The sequence below is a fragment of the Elephas maximus genome, chromosome 18, assembly GCF_024166365.1.
Source record: "Elephas maximus indicus isolate mEleMax1 chromosome 18, mEleMax1 primary haplotype, whole genome shotgun sequence".
Taxonomy (NCBI): Eukaryota; Metazoa; Chordata; class Mammalia; order Proboscidea; family Elephantidae; genus Elephas; species Elephas maximus.
In genome coordinates this window covers 68,457,470-68,470,302 of record NC_064836.1, presented here as the reverse complement: position 1 = coordinate 68,470,302, position 12,833 = coordinate 68,457,470, and the positions used below count along the sequence as shown (strand labels likewise).

At 39.4% G+C, this 12,833-nt stretch overlaps 1 pseudogene; it reads right to left on the bottom strand.

The window, feature by feature from the left end:
* Positions 1-2,693: 2,693 nt before the first annotated feature.
* LOC126061364 (olfactory receptor 5K4-like) lies at positions 2,694-4,080 on the bottom strand (annotated as a pseudogene).
* Between the last annotated feature and the right edge of the window lie 8,753 nt (positions 4,081-12,833).

Sequence of the window (12,833 nt, the reverse complement as noted above, 5' to 3'; positions counted from 1 at the left end):
TTGGGTCAGATGCACTTTGTCCTCAAAGTGACATCTTTGCTTTTTAACACTTTAAAGAGGTCTTTTGCAGCAGATTTGCCCAATGAAATATGTTGTTTGATTTCTTGACTGCTGCTTCCATGGTCATTGATTTTGGATCCAAGGAAAATGAAATCCTTAACAACTTCAAATACTTTCTCCATTTATCATGATATTCCTTAGTGGTCCAGCTGTGAGGATTTTTGTTTTCTTTATGTTGTTTTCTTCATACTGAAGGATGTAGTCTTTGATCTTCTTCAGTAAGTACTTCAAATTCTCTTTGCTTTCATTAAGTTAGGTTGTGTCATCTGCGTATGACTTGTTAATGAATCTTCCTCCAATCCTGAAGCGACATTCTTTTTCGTATAATCCAACTTCTCAGATTATTCGCTCAGCATACAGATTGAATAAGTATGGTGAAAGGATCCAACCTTGACACATACGTTTTCTGGCATTAAATCACACAGTACCCCCTTGTTCTGTTTCAACGACTGCCTCTTGGTCTATGTACAGGCCCCACATGATCACAATTAAGTGTTCTGGAATTTCCATTCTTTGCAATATTTTCCATAATTTGTTATGATCTACATAATCGAATGCCTTTGCATAGTCAATAAAAGGTAAACATCTTTCTGGTATTCTCTGCTTTCAGCCAAGGTCCATCTGACATCAACAATGATATCTCTCATTCCATGTCCTCTCCCAAACCCAGCTTGAATTTCTGGCAGTTCCCTGTCAATGTACTGCTGCAACCATTTTTGTGTTATCTTCAGCCAAGTTTTACTTGCGTATGATATTAATGATATTGTTTGATAATTTTTACATTCTGTTGAATCATCTTTCTTTGGCATGGGTGCAAATATGGATTGGATCTCTTCTAGTCAGTTGGCCAGGTAGTTGTCTTCCAAATTTCTTGGCATAGATGAGAAAGTGCTTCCAATACTTCCCTAATAGAGCATAAGGGTGGAAATTGGGCCTTTCCTATTTTATGTTGTGCAGATTAGCTAGGCTAGAAATAAACCTCATATGTGCATGTACACATGAGTATATGAGTGTACATCTATAACAAGAAGGCACGTGAAACTGGTGAGTAAAGAAAAAATTAGTTAAACTAATGCTTCTGGAAGTACTTGTTATCCAGTACAAATCAATTTTTATTTCACAACATTTAAAAATGAATTCCAATTGAATTAAAATGCTATGTATAAACATTTAGAGCCATGGTGGTGTTGTGGATAGGAGTTTGGCTGCTAACTCAAAGGTCAGCAGTTTGAATCCACCAGCCACTCCTTGGAACCCTGTGGGGCAGTACTACTCTTGGAGTCCTGGTGGCATAGTGGTTGAGAGCTAAAGCTGCTAACCAAACAGTTGGCAGTTCGAATCCACCAGACCCTCCTTGGAAACCCTATGGGGCAGTTATACTTTGTCCTATGAGTTCTCTATGAATCTAATTGACTCAATGGCAACAGGTTTTTAAGGGTATAAAAATTCATGCTATATATAAAAAAGAAAACACAAATTTTGTATACAAAATAATCTCTGAATGAAGAGGGCATAAAAATTTTAACACAAATGGAAAAGATAAATAGTTAATCAATTGACATAGGATAATTTATTAAACAATCCTCTTTTAATTGATTTATGGTGTGCTTATTATATAGGAATTTAATTTTGAATAATATGATTTGTGTCATTGATCCATTGATTTTTTTTTTATTTATTTGTTTTCTCTCTTTTTGCAAGGTTGTAATCTTTTTTTTTTTTAATTATACTTTAGATGGAGTTTTATAGAACTAGCTTCTCATTAAACAATTAGTACCCACATTGTTTTTTGACATTGGTTGCCAACCCTGCAACATGTCAACACTCTCTCCTTCCCAACCTTGGGTTGGTTCCCTATTACCAGCTTTTTCACCCCCTCCTGCCTTCTCATCCTTGCTCCTAGGCTTGTGTGCCCATTTAGTCTCATTTTGTTTTATGGGCCTGTCTAATCTTTGGCTGAAGGGTGAGCCTCAGGACTGACTTCATTACTGAGCTAAAACGGTGTCCAGGGGCATACTCTTGGGGTTTCTCCAGTCTCTGTCAGACCAGTAAGTCTGGTCTTTTTTTGTATGTGTGTCTGAGTTAAAATATTCCTGTACATTTTTCTCCAGCTCTGTCTGGGACTATCTCTTGTAATCTCTGTCAGAGCAGTCTATGGTGGCAGCCGGACACCATCTAGTTGTGCTGGGCTCAGTCTGGTGGAGGCTGTAGTACTTGTGGTCCATAAGTCATTTAGACTAATCTTTCCCCTGTATCTTTGGTTTTCTTCATTCCCTCTTGCTCCAGATGCGGTGAGACCAGTGGATTATCTCAGATGGCCAATCACAAGCTTTTAAGACCCCAGACGATACTCACCAAAGTAGATGTAGAACATTTTTTTCTTATAAACTGTTAAGCCAATTAAGCTAGATGTTTCCCAAGACCATGGTCCCCACAGCCCTCAGTGCAGTAATTTGGTCCCTCAGGGAGTTTGGATGTATCTGTGGCGCTTCCATGACTTTGCCTTAGTCAAGTTGTGCTGGCTTCTCCAGTATTATGTACTATCTTACCCTTCACCAAAGTTACCACTTATCTATTGTCTAGTTAGTGTTTTTCCATCCCCACACACCCTGCCCTGGAACCATCTGTCTTAATCATCTAGTGCTGCTATAACAAAGAGAAATTTATTTACTCACAGTGTAACAGGATAGAAGTCCAAATTCTGGCCATCAGCTCCAGGGGACGGCTTTATCTTTCTGTCAGCTCTGGAGGAATGTTCTTCTCATCAATCTTCCCCTGGACTAGAAGCTTCTCAGCATAGGAATCCCAGGTCCGAAAGTCATGCTCTGCTCTCACTGCTTCTATTTTGGTGATATGAGGTCCTCCCCTCTGCTTGCATCCTTTTGCTTTCCATCTCATGAGAGATAAAATGTGGTGCATGCCACACCCCAGGGAATTTGTTTTACCTTGGATCAGGGATGTGACCTGGGTAAGTGTGTTACAATCCCATCCTAATCCTCTTTACCATAAAATTACAATCACAAAATGGTGCACAACTACACAATACTGGAAATCATGGCCCAGCCAAATACAATTTTGGGGGGACACGTGTCAACTGATGAGATGGATGAAGTTTGTTCAAGAATGTTATATTTTCTCTTCTTTTTTTTAGAACAGTTATCACCTCTTTATTTCTCAGACTACAAAAGAATGAGTTTAACAGAGGAATTACTATTGAATTAAAAATCCTCAAAGATATATTTTTATCCCCTTCTTCAAATGGTCAAATATATATGAGAAGACAAGAGTAAACTGCTGATACAGAGAGAAAGTGGGATGCACAATAGAGAAGTCCTTATAACTCCCCTCTTTGGATTTCATCTGAAAATTGTGAACAAGATGCAGAGATAAGAGACCAAGATAGAGGCAATGATGAAGATTTGAAAAGGTGATGAAAATATACATATCATTAATAAAAGGTCCATACAGGATAGTCTGTGCAATGGCAAAATATTAAAAAAAAAAAGTGTTCTATTGATTAGACCTGCAGAAAATTAACCTTAATAGAAGCATAACATGAATCATGGAATGCAGGTTACTAGCTATGAAGGTCCCTGTGATTATATGAATGCAGAGTTTCTTTGACATCATGGTGTGGTCCTGCAGTGGACTACATATTGCCACAAAGGGATAAGAGGCCAGTGTTGCCAAGAGAAAGCAGTATGCAGTTTCAGCAAGGTAGGGAAAATAGAATTGTGTTGTGCACTCATAGAGAAAAATCATTCTGTCCTGAGAAAATCTTGGGGGTGATGACATGGGAACAACAGCAATTCATCAGAGCCAGGTTACCCAGAAAGATGTACATTGGTGTGTGGACACAGTGCTCCATGAAAATATGAATGCCACCAAACCAAGATTCCCCACCCTGGTTATCAGATAGATAGCGAAGAACACCACAAACAGAAAGGTCTTCAGATCTGAGTGATCCATAAATCGTATAAAGATAAACTCAGTTGTCAAGGTGTGATTGTCTTTGTTCATCTCTACTTTCTCTGTTGAGATAGAAATTATGGAGAGACAAGATTCTAATTTAAAGTGTGTTAAATTTTCCCTTCAAATTTGTCTTGGACAACAGGGAGTAGAGCCACTTCCTCAATCTTCCCCTGCTCTGTCTGAAATATAGGCACATATACTTCTGTTGTTGTTGTTGTTAGGTGCCGTTGAGTCAGTTCTGACTCATAGTGACCCTATGCACAACAGAACGAAACACTGCCCGGTCCTGAGCCATCCTCACAATCCTTGTAATGCTTGAGCTCATTGTTGTAGCCACTGTGTCAATCCACCTCGTTGAGGGCCTTCCTCTTTTCTGCTGACCCTGTACTCTGCCAAGCATGATGTCCTTCTCCAGGGACTGATCCCTTCTGACAACATGTCCTAAGTATGTAAGACCCAGTATCGCCATCCTTGTTTCTAAGGAACGTTTTGGTTGTACTCCTACCAAGAAAGATTTGTTCGTTCTTTTGGCAGACCATGGTATATTCAATATTCTTCACCAACACCACATTTCAAAGGCGTCAATTCTTCAATCTCCCTTATTCACTGTCCAGCTTTCACAAGCATATGATGCAATAGAAAACACCATGGCTTGGGTCAGGCACACCTTAGTCTTCAAGGTGACATCTTTGCTTTTCAACACTTTAAAGAGATCCTTTGCCCAATGCAAAGAGTCTTTTGTTTTCTTGACTGCTGCTTTCATTGTGGATCCTAGTAAAATGAAATCCTTGACAACTTCAATCTATTCTGTGTTTATCATGATGTAACTCATTGGTCCACTTGTGAAGATTTTTGTTTTCTTTATGTTGAGGTGCAATCCATACTGAAGGCTGTGGTCTTTGATCTCCATTAGTAAGTGCTTCAAGACACCAAGCAAGGTTGTGTCATCTGCATAAAGCAGGTTGTTAATGAGTCTTGCTCCAATCCTGATGCGCCGTTCTTCTTCATATACTCCAGCTTCTAATATTAATTTGCTCAGCATACAGATTGAATAGTATGGTGAAAGAATACAACCCTGACGCACACCTTTCCTGGCTTTAAACCAATCAGTATCCCCTTGTTCTGTCCGAACAACTGCCTCTTGATCTATGTAAAGGTTCCTCAGGAGCACAATTAAGTGTTGGGGAATTCCCATTCTTCACCATGTTATCCATAATTTGTTATGATCCACACAGTCGAATGGCTTTGCATAGTAAATAAAGCACAGGTAAACATCTTTCTGGCATTCTCTGCTTTCAGCCAGGATCCATCTGACAACAGCAATGATATCCCTGGTTCCATGTCCTCTTCTGAAACCGGCCTGAATTTCTGGCAGTTCCCTGTCGATATACTGCTACAGCCGTTTATGAACGATCTTCAACAAAATTTTCCTTGCGTGTGATATGAGTGATATTGTTCTATAATTTCCACATTCGGTTGGATCACCTTTCTTGGGAATAGGTATAAATATGGATGTCTTCCAGGCAGTTGGCCAGGAAGCTCTCTTCCATATTTCTTGGCATAGACAAGTGAGCACCTATCTCCAGCGCTGTGTCTATTTGTTCAAACATCTCAATTGATATTCCATCAATTCCTGGAGCCTTGTTTTTCATCAATGCCTTCAGAGAAGCTTGGACTTCTTCCTTCAGTATCATTGGTTCCTGATCATATGCTACCTCTTTAAATGGTTGAACATAGACTAATTCTTTTTGGTATAATGACTCTGTGTATTCCTTCCATCTTCTTTTGATGCTTTCTGCGTTGTTTCATATTTTCCCCATAGAATCCTTCACTATTGCAACTCAAGGCTTGAATCTTTTCTTCAGTTCTTTCAGCTTGAGAAACGCTTAGTGTTTTCTTCCCTTTTGGTTCTCCTTCTCCACCTCTTTGCACATGTTATTATAACACTTTACTTTGTCTTCTTGAGATGCCCTTTGAAATCCGTTCAGTTCTATTACTTCACCAATTCTTCCTTTGGCTTAATCTGCTTGACGTCAATCTCCTCTGACATCCATCTTGGTTTGTCCTTCCTTTCTTGTCTTTTGAATGACCTCTTGTTTTCTTCATGGATGATGTCCTTGATGTCATTCCACAACTCGTCTGGTCTTCAGTCAGTAGTGCTTAATGCATCAAATCTATTCTTCAGATGGTCTCTAAATTCAGATGGGATATATTTAAGGTCACGTTTTGGCTCTCGTGGACTTGCTCTGATTTTCTTCAGTTTCAGCTTGAACTTGCATATAAGCAATTGATAGTCTGTTCCACAGTTGCCCCCTGGCCTTGATCTGACTGATGATATTGAGCTTTTCCATCGTCTCTTTCCACAGATGTAGTCAATTTGATTTCTGTGCGTTCCATCTGGTGAGGTCCTTGTGTATAGTCGCTGTTTATTTTGGCGAAAGAAGGTATTTGCAATGAAGAAGTAGTTGGTCTTGGAAAATTCTATCATTCTGTCTCCGGCATTGTTTCTATCACCAAGGCCATATTTTCCAACTACTGATCCTTCGTCTTTGTTTCCAACTTTTGCATTCCAATCGCCAGTAATTATCAATGCATCTTGATTGCATGTTCAATCAATTTCAGACTGCAGCAGCTGATAAAAGTCTTCTATTTCTTCCTTTTTTCCCTAGTGGTTGGTACATAAATTTGAATAATGGTCGTATTAACTGGTCTTCCTTGTAGGCATATGGATATTATCCTATCACTGACAGCGTTGTACTTCAGGATATATCATGAAACATTCTTTTTGACAATGAATGCAACACCATTCCTCTTCGAGTTGTCATTTCCAGCATAGTAGACTATATGACTGTCTGATTCAAAACAGACAATATCAGTCCATTTCAGCTCACTAATGCCTAGGATATCGATGTTTATGTGTTCCATTTCATTTTTGACGATTTCCAATTTTCCTAGATTCATACATCGTGCATTCCAGGTTCTGATTATTAATGGATATTTCCAGCTGTTTCTTCTCAGAATGAGTCATTCTACATCAGCAAACGAAGGTCCCGAAAGCTTTACTCCATCCACATCTTTAAGTTCGACTCTACTTTGAGGAGGCAGCTCTTCCCCAGTCATCTTTTGAGTGCCTTCCAACCTGGGGGGCTCATCTTCCAGCACTGTATCGGACAATATTCCACTGCTATTCATAAGGTTTTCACTGGCTAATGCTTTTCAGGTGTAGACTGCCGAGTCCTTCTTCCTAGTCTGTCTTAGTCTGGAAGTTCAACTGAAACCTGTCCTCCACGGGTGACCCCGCTGGTATCTGAATACCATCGCATAGCTTCCAGCATCACAGCAACACACATACTTCTAAGGGACAGTATTTCCCCTAAAGAGTCTTCTTATTTGACCTCAAGTGCTGAAAATCAAGGTCCACAAGAACATTTTGGTAAATTCGGGGAAATATTTGCAGTGATAAGTTTGTGTTTATGAATTTATACAAAGACAGTGAACAAATACAAGGTAACCTATATTTAGTGTTGTAAAATAAAACAAAGTGAGGACTTCTAGCCAAGATGGTGCCATAGTCAGAAGCACCATGCTTTCCCTCCACTGCAAAAACCCAAAAAACTAAGTAAAACACAGACAAACATCATTCCTGGAACCTGATGTGGCAAATGAAGAGATAGAGAACTCAGCCAAGCTCTGAATTGAATAAGAAACTGACAGAGGAGAGATACGTGCTGAGGGCACCATCAGCTAACACAGCACGGATCCACCAACTTGAACTCCAATCGGGGGTCGACCAACACCGAGCATTGGAAAGCAGATTCCTGGAACTCCCAGCAGGAGACAGAGCACCTGGTAACCAGCTATACACACTCTCCCTCACCCCATTCTCCCTCTGCTGCTATACCTCCAAGCTTCCTGGCTGGCCGTGGTGGCTCAGCTAGCCGGGAATTGCAGCACCAGTGCTGCTTGGATTTGCCTCACCCACATCGGAGATCAGTGGACAGGGAGTACAGGAAAGCAGCTTCAAAAAATTCCCAGCAGGATACAGAGTACCCGGTAAGGAGTGATATACACTTTCCTAAACCCCCTTCCTTCTCTGACCCGTTCAGCCTCCTCTGCTTCCTGCCAGCTGCAGTCATTTGGCCAGGAGGCAATTGCTTTGCCCACACGCTGCTTGGATTGGCCCTGACCACACTGGCCAGGGTCCTGAGCTGGCACTACTTCTTTCTATCTCTTTTGGTTTCTTCTGTGTCTCCAAACCACCTCCGCCTCCCTTCTCTGGAATACCTGGCTCTGTGTGCCATCTTTGCCTCTTCTTGAAAGGCTGTGAAGCCATGCTTAACTGCGTAACCACTCCGCTGGTCCCTGACACCACGCTGGTAGGGTACCTAGGGCTTTTTTTCACCTCGTTTTGCCTTGTTCTATTTTATTTGTTTGTTTTATTTTCTTTTTGCAGCTTGGGAGCCCCTTCTAGCTGGGCTGCACTGCACAGTTTAGGAGCCACTCCGCCAATCTGCACAGCCAAGTAAGTTGCATCCCTGAGGGCATTTCCTTTTTTCTTTCTTCTCTCTTTTTCCCTTTCTGTCTGTCTTCATTTCTCAGTTCTCATCTCTCTAGGTTTATTTTCTCTTACTGTCTACTGAATACCTGGTGCTGTGTGACATCTATAACCCCTCTAGCCAGGCTACACTGTGCAACCTGGGAGCCACTACCCTGGTCTTAGCAGCCCCACCAGTGGCACTCTGGGACTCCTGGAGTCTTTTCTTTTTCAAGTTTTTACCGGGTTATTTTTTTCTTTCTTTTTCCATTTTTCTTTTTGCTTTTTTCCATTTCTCGGTTTCTCATCTCTCCACTCCAATGGCAAGTTCCCTTAACACTCTTTTTTTTCCCCCTCTTTGTTTGCTTGTTTGTTTTTGGTTCCTGTTTTTCTCTCCTCTCTCCTCTTTCCCATATCCCGGTTAGCTCCACAAATCACCACCTCTCCCCTCTTTCCTGCCTCCCTGCACTGAATATCACACATCTGAGCAGCACAGGCACAGCCTACTGGATCCTGCCCAGCAATGATTCCTGGCCCACCCTGTCGAACCTAGTACCTGCCACAAACAACCCATCCCAGCCCATCCTATTCTGCTGGACCTGCTCTGATGCACCATAGTTGAATGGCTGGCCCTGCCCTTTGGACAAGGAGGTGAAAAGTATCATGACTACAGATGAGCAAACAACAAAGAACACAGCCCACCTACTCAGACATAACCAAATAAAACAAAAAAAGCCGCATGAAACAAACAAATCTACAATCAAGAAATAAAGAAAATAACTACTGAGTGTCCCAAAGACAGCAGACAATATCAAAACAAAACAAAACAAAAGGTCAGGAAGGGTCCAGTAGGCATCCAAACTAAAACACCAGATGGCTTTCTGTTAGAAGAAAAGGCACAAGAACTACCTGACAGGTAATTCAAATCTCTAATATTCAGAGGAATCCAAAAGTCAAAGAAAAAAGCAGACAAAAATGAGGAAAAAAATAGACAAATTTTTGGAAAAGGCAGTCAAATTCATGGAAAGTACAGACAAAGAAATGGAACAGTTCAGGAAAGTAATACAGGAACAAAATGCCAAAATAAATCCACAACTAGAAATCATACAACAACAACAATTAGAAATCCAAGAGATAAATAACAAGATTTCAGAAATGGACAGTGTCATAGAAGGGGTGAAGTGTAGGTTTGAAATGATGGAAGACAGAATCAGTGAAATTGAAGACAAAGACTTAGATACAAATCTGTTTGCAGAAAAATTAGAAAAAAGAATGGAGAAACCCGAGATTTATGGAGATACAATCAAAAGCAACTATTTACGAGTGATCAGAGTTCCAGAACAGGGAGAGAAAATGGAAACCACAGAGAGGAGCATTGAAGAATTGCTGACAGAAAACTTCCCTAATATCATGAATGATGAAAAGATGACCACCCAAGAAGCTCAATGAACCTCATTGATTGGGATAGACCCCAAAAGAAAAACACCAAGGTATATCATAATCACACTCGCTAAAACCAAAGACAAAGAAAAAATCCTGTGAGCAGTTTGAGGGAAAAAAAAGTCACATACAGAGGAGAAACAATAAGACTAAGCTCTGATTATTTGGCAGAAACTGTGCAGGCAAGGAGGCAGTGGGATGACATATATAAAACATTGAAAGAAAAAAAATTGCCAACCAGGGATAGTACATCCTGCAAAAGTCTCACTCAGATATGATGATGAAATTAGGACATTTCCAGAGAAACAGAAATTAAGGGAATATGTAATAACCAAATCAAACTTACACAGATTATTAATGAGAGTCTTTCAGTCTGAGATCAAACAACATCAGACCACAGCCTGAATCTAGGACACAAGATAGTACCAGCCAGGTGCTAACTTAGGAAATGAACTCTCAAGGACTATCCAAAACCAAAAGAATTGCAACAGGGAACCAGAGAGGTTAATCTGTAAATGACAACAACATCAGAACAATAAAAGGGAATAAATGGCATAGGTACAGAATTTTCTAATGGAGAGGAAGGCAAGGCAATACTAAGTAATAATAAAATAGATTTATTCAAATCTAGGAAGATAAGGGTAAATTTCAAGGTAACCACAAAGAAAGTTAACAAACCTACTCATCAGAATAAAGAAGGAAAACATAAAATCTCAATTTAAAAAAAAATCTAGAAAAACAAATGAAAAAGAAATGCACAAACAAAAAAAAGAATTCAGCACAGGAGAATAAGAGGAACAAAGAAAATGTTAGCACCACAATAAAAAGCACTACAAAGCGACAGCAATAAACTCAATGATGGAGAACAATGATGAATCTGTAAAACATCTCATAACATGGATGCATCTGGAGGATATTATGCTGAGTGAAATAAGTCAATCACAAAAGGACAAATATTGCATGAGACCACTAATGTCAAAACTCATGAAAAGGTTTACATACAAAAAGAAACTAAATTTGATGGTTACAAGGGAGGAGTGGGATGGGGATGGAAAAACACTTAATAAACAAAAGATAAGCAGTAACTTTGTTGAAGGGTAAGACAGTACACAATACTGGGGAAGCCAGCACAACCTGCATAAGCAAGGCAATGCTAGCTCCACAGACACATCCAAAGTCCCTGAGGGACAGAATTGCTTGCCAGGGGACTGTGGGGACCACAGTCTCAGGGAACATCTAGCTCAATTGGCATAATAGAGTTTATAAAGAAAATGTTCTATGTTGTACTTTGGTGAATAGCGTCTGAGATCTTAAAAGCTTGTGAGTGGCCATCCAAAATACTCCACTGGTCTCACCCCTTCAGGAGCAAGGAAGAATGAAGAAAACTAAAGACACAAGGGAAAGATTAGTCCAAAGAACTAATGGACCACATCTACCACAGCCTCCACCAGACTCAGTCCAGTAAAACTAGATGGTGCCTGGCTACTACCACTGACTGCTCTGGCAGGGATCACAAAAGAGGGTCCCGGACAGAGGTGGAGAAAAATATAGAATAAAATTCTAACTTAAAAAGGAAGACCAGAGTTGCTGGCCTGACAGAGACTGGAGAAACCCTGAAAATATGGCCCCTGGACATCCTTTCTGCTCAGTAATGAGGCCACTCCTGAGGTTCACCCTTCAGCCAAAGATTGAACAGGCCCAAGAGACAAAACAAGACTAAAGGGGTGCACCAACCCTGGGGCAGGGGCAGCAAGGCAGGTGAGAACAGGAAAGCTGGTAATAGGGAACCCAGGGTTGAGAAGGGAGAGTGTTGACATGTCGTGAGGTTGTTAACCAATGTCATACAACAACGTGTGTACTGTTTGATGAGAAACTAACCTCAATAAAAATAAATAAAAAGATATTTCAATGTCATTTTTTTGTATTGACAATCCTAAAAGTATACTTAAAATCCATTTTCCTGTATACATATATATATTTTTCACTGAGCAAAGATTTTTTATATGGTGTATATTTATACAAATTCTTTATGTGCTATTCCGGGGGTGTGAATATTGTAAACAGCATACTTTATTTACTATGTTAGAAAATAAAAATGCGAAATTCAAAAATATAAACAATAAATCCATTATATGTTAACTTAAATAACTATAGTAGAAATATAGAGAAAGTTGATGGCAGGTATATGGAGACTAATTTTTTCTGTTTTTGGTATTTTTCATAGTAAAAATTTAAATAAAAAACAGCGCAAGTGAAAAAGGTCAAAATAGTTAAGAAAGTGCTGTAGGACCAAACATAAAAGAACTCTTTTTTTTGTCATAACTTATTGGTGATGCTCTTCTTACCATATACTGGGGTTGGGTTCTAGACAATCTATTGTTTTCCATAATATGTTTATTGATTCTTAAGCTTATATGGAGTTGTTTAAATTATTGTAGATTTGTCATGCATTTTAAAATGAATATTTTATATTTGTCACTTTCAATATTTTCTTGACTTAGCATTGGGACAAATTTAGAACTTCTTCACCAAATTCTTTGAGCAATTATTCTAATACGTTGATTGGAATTATCTTAAAATCTCACCTAATTAAAAAAAAAATTTAATCAATATCATGTTAGGTCGTTCACTTAATTCAGAGTTAAATGTAAAAAATTGAAGTATCTAAAAATAATAATGATTATGAGATTTCATATTGGGGAGTTTTAAGTGGTAATAGAAAGTACAAAGAGAGATATCACTAGATTTGAGGACCTTGAAATGAAAATATCTGTATATCACAAAATATCACAAGCAAATCTGGAAGACATGCACCTACTGACAAAAA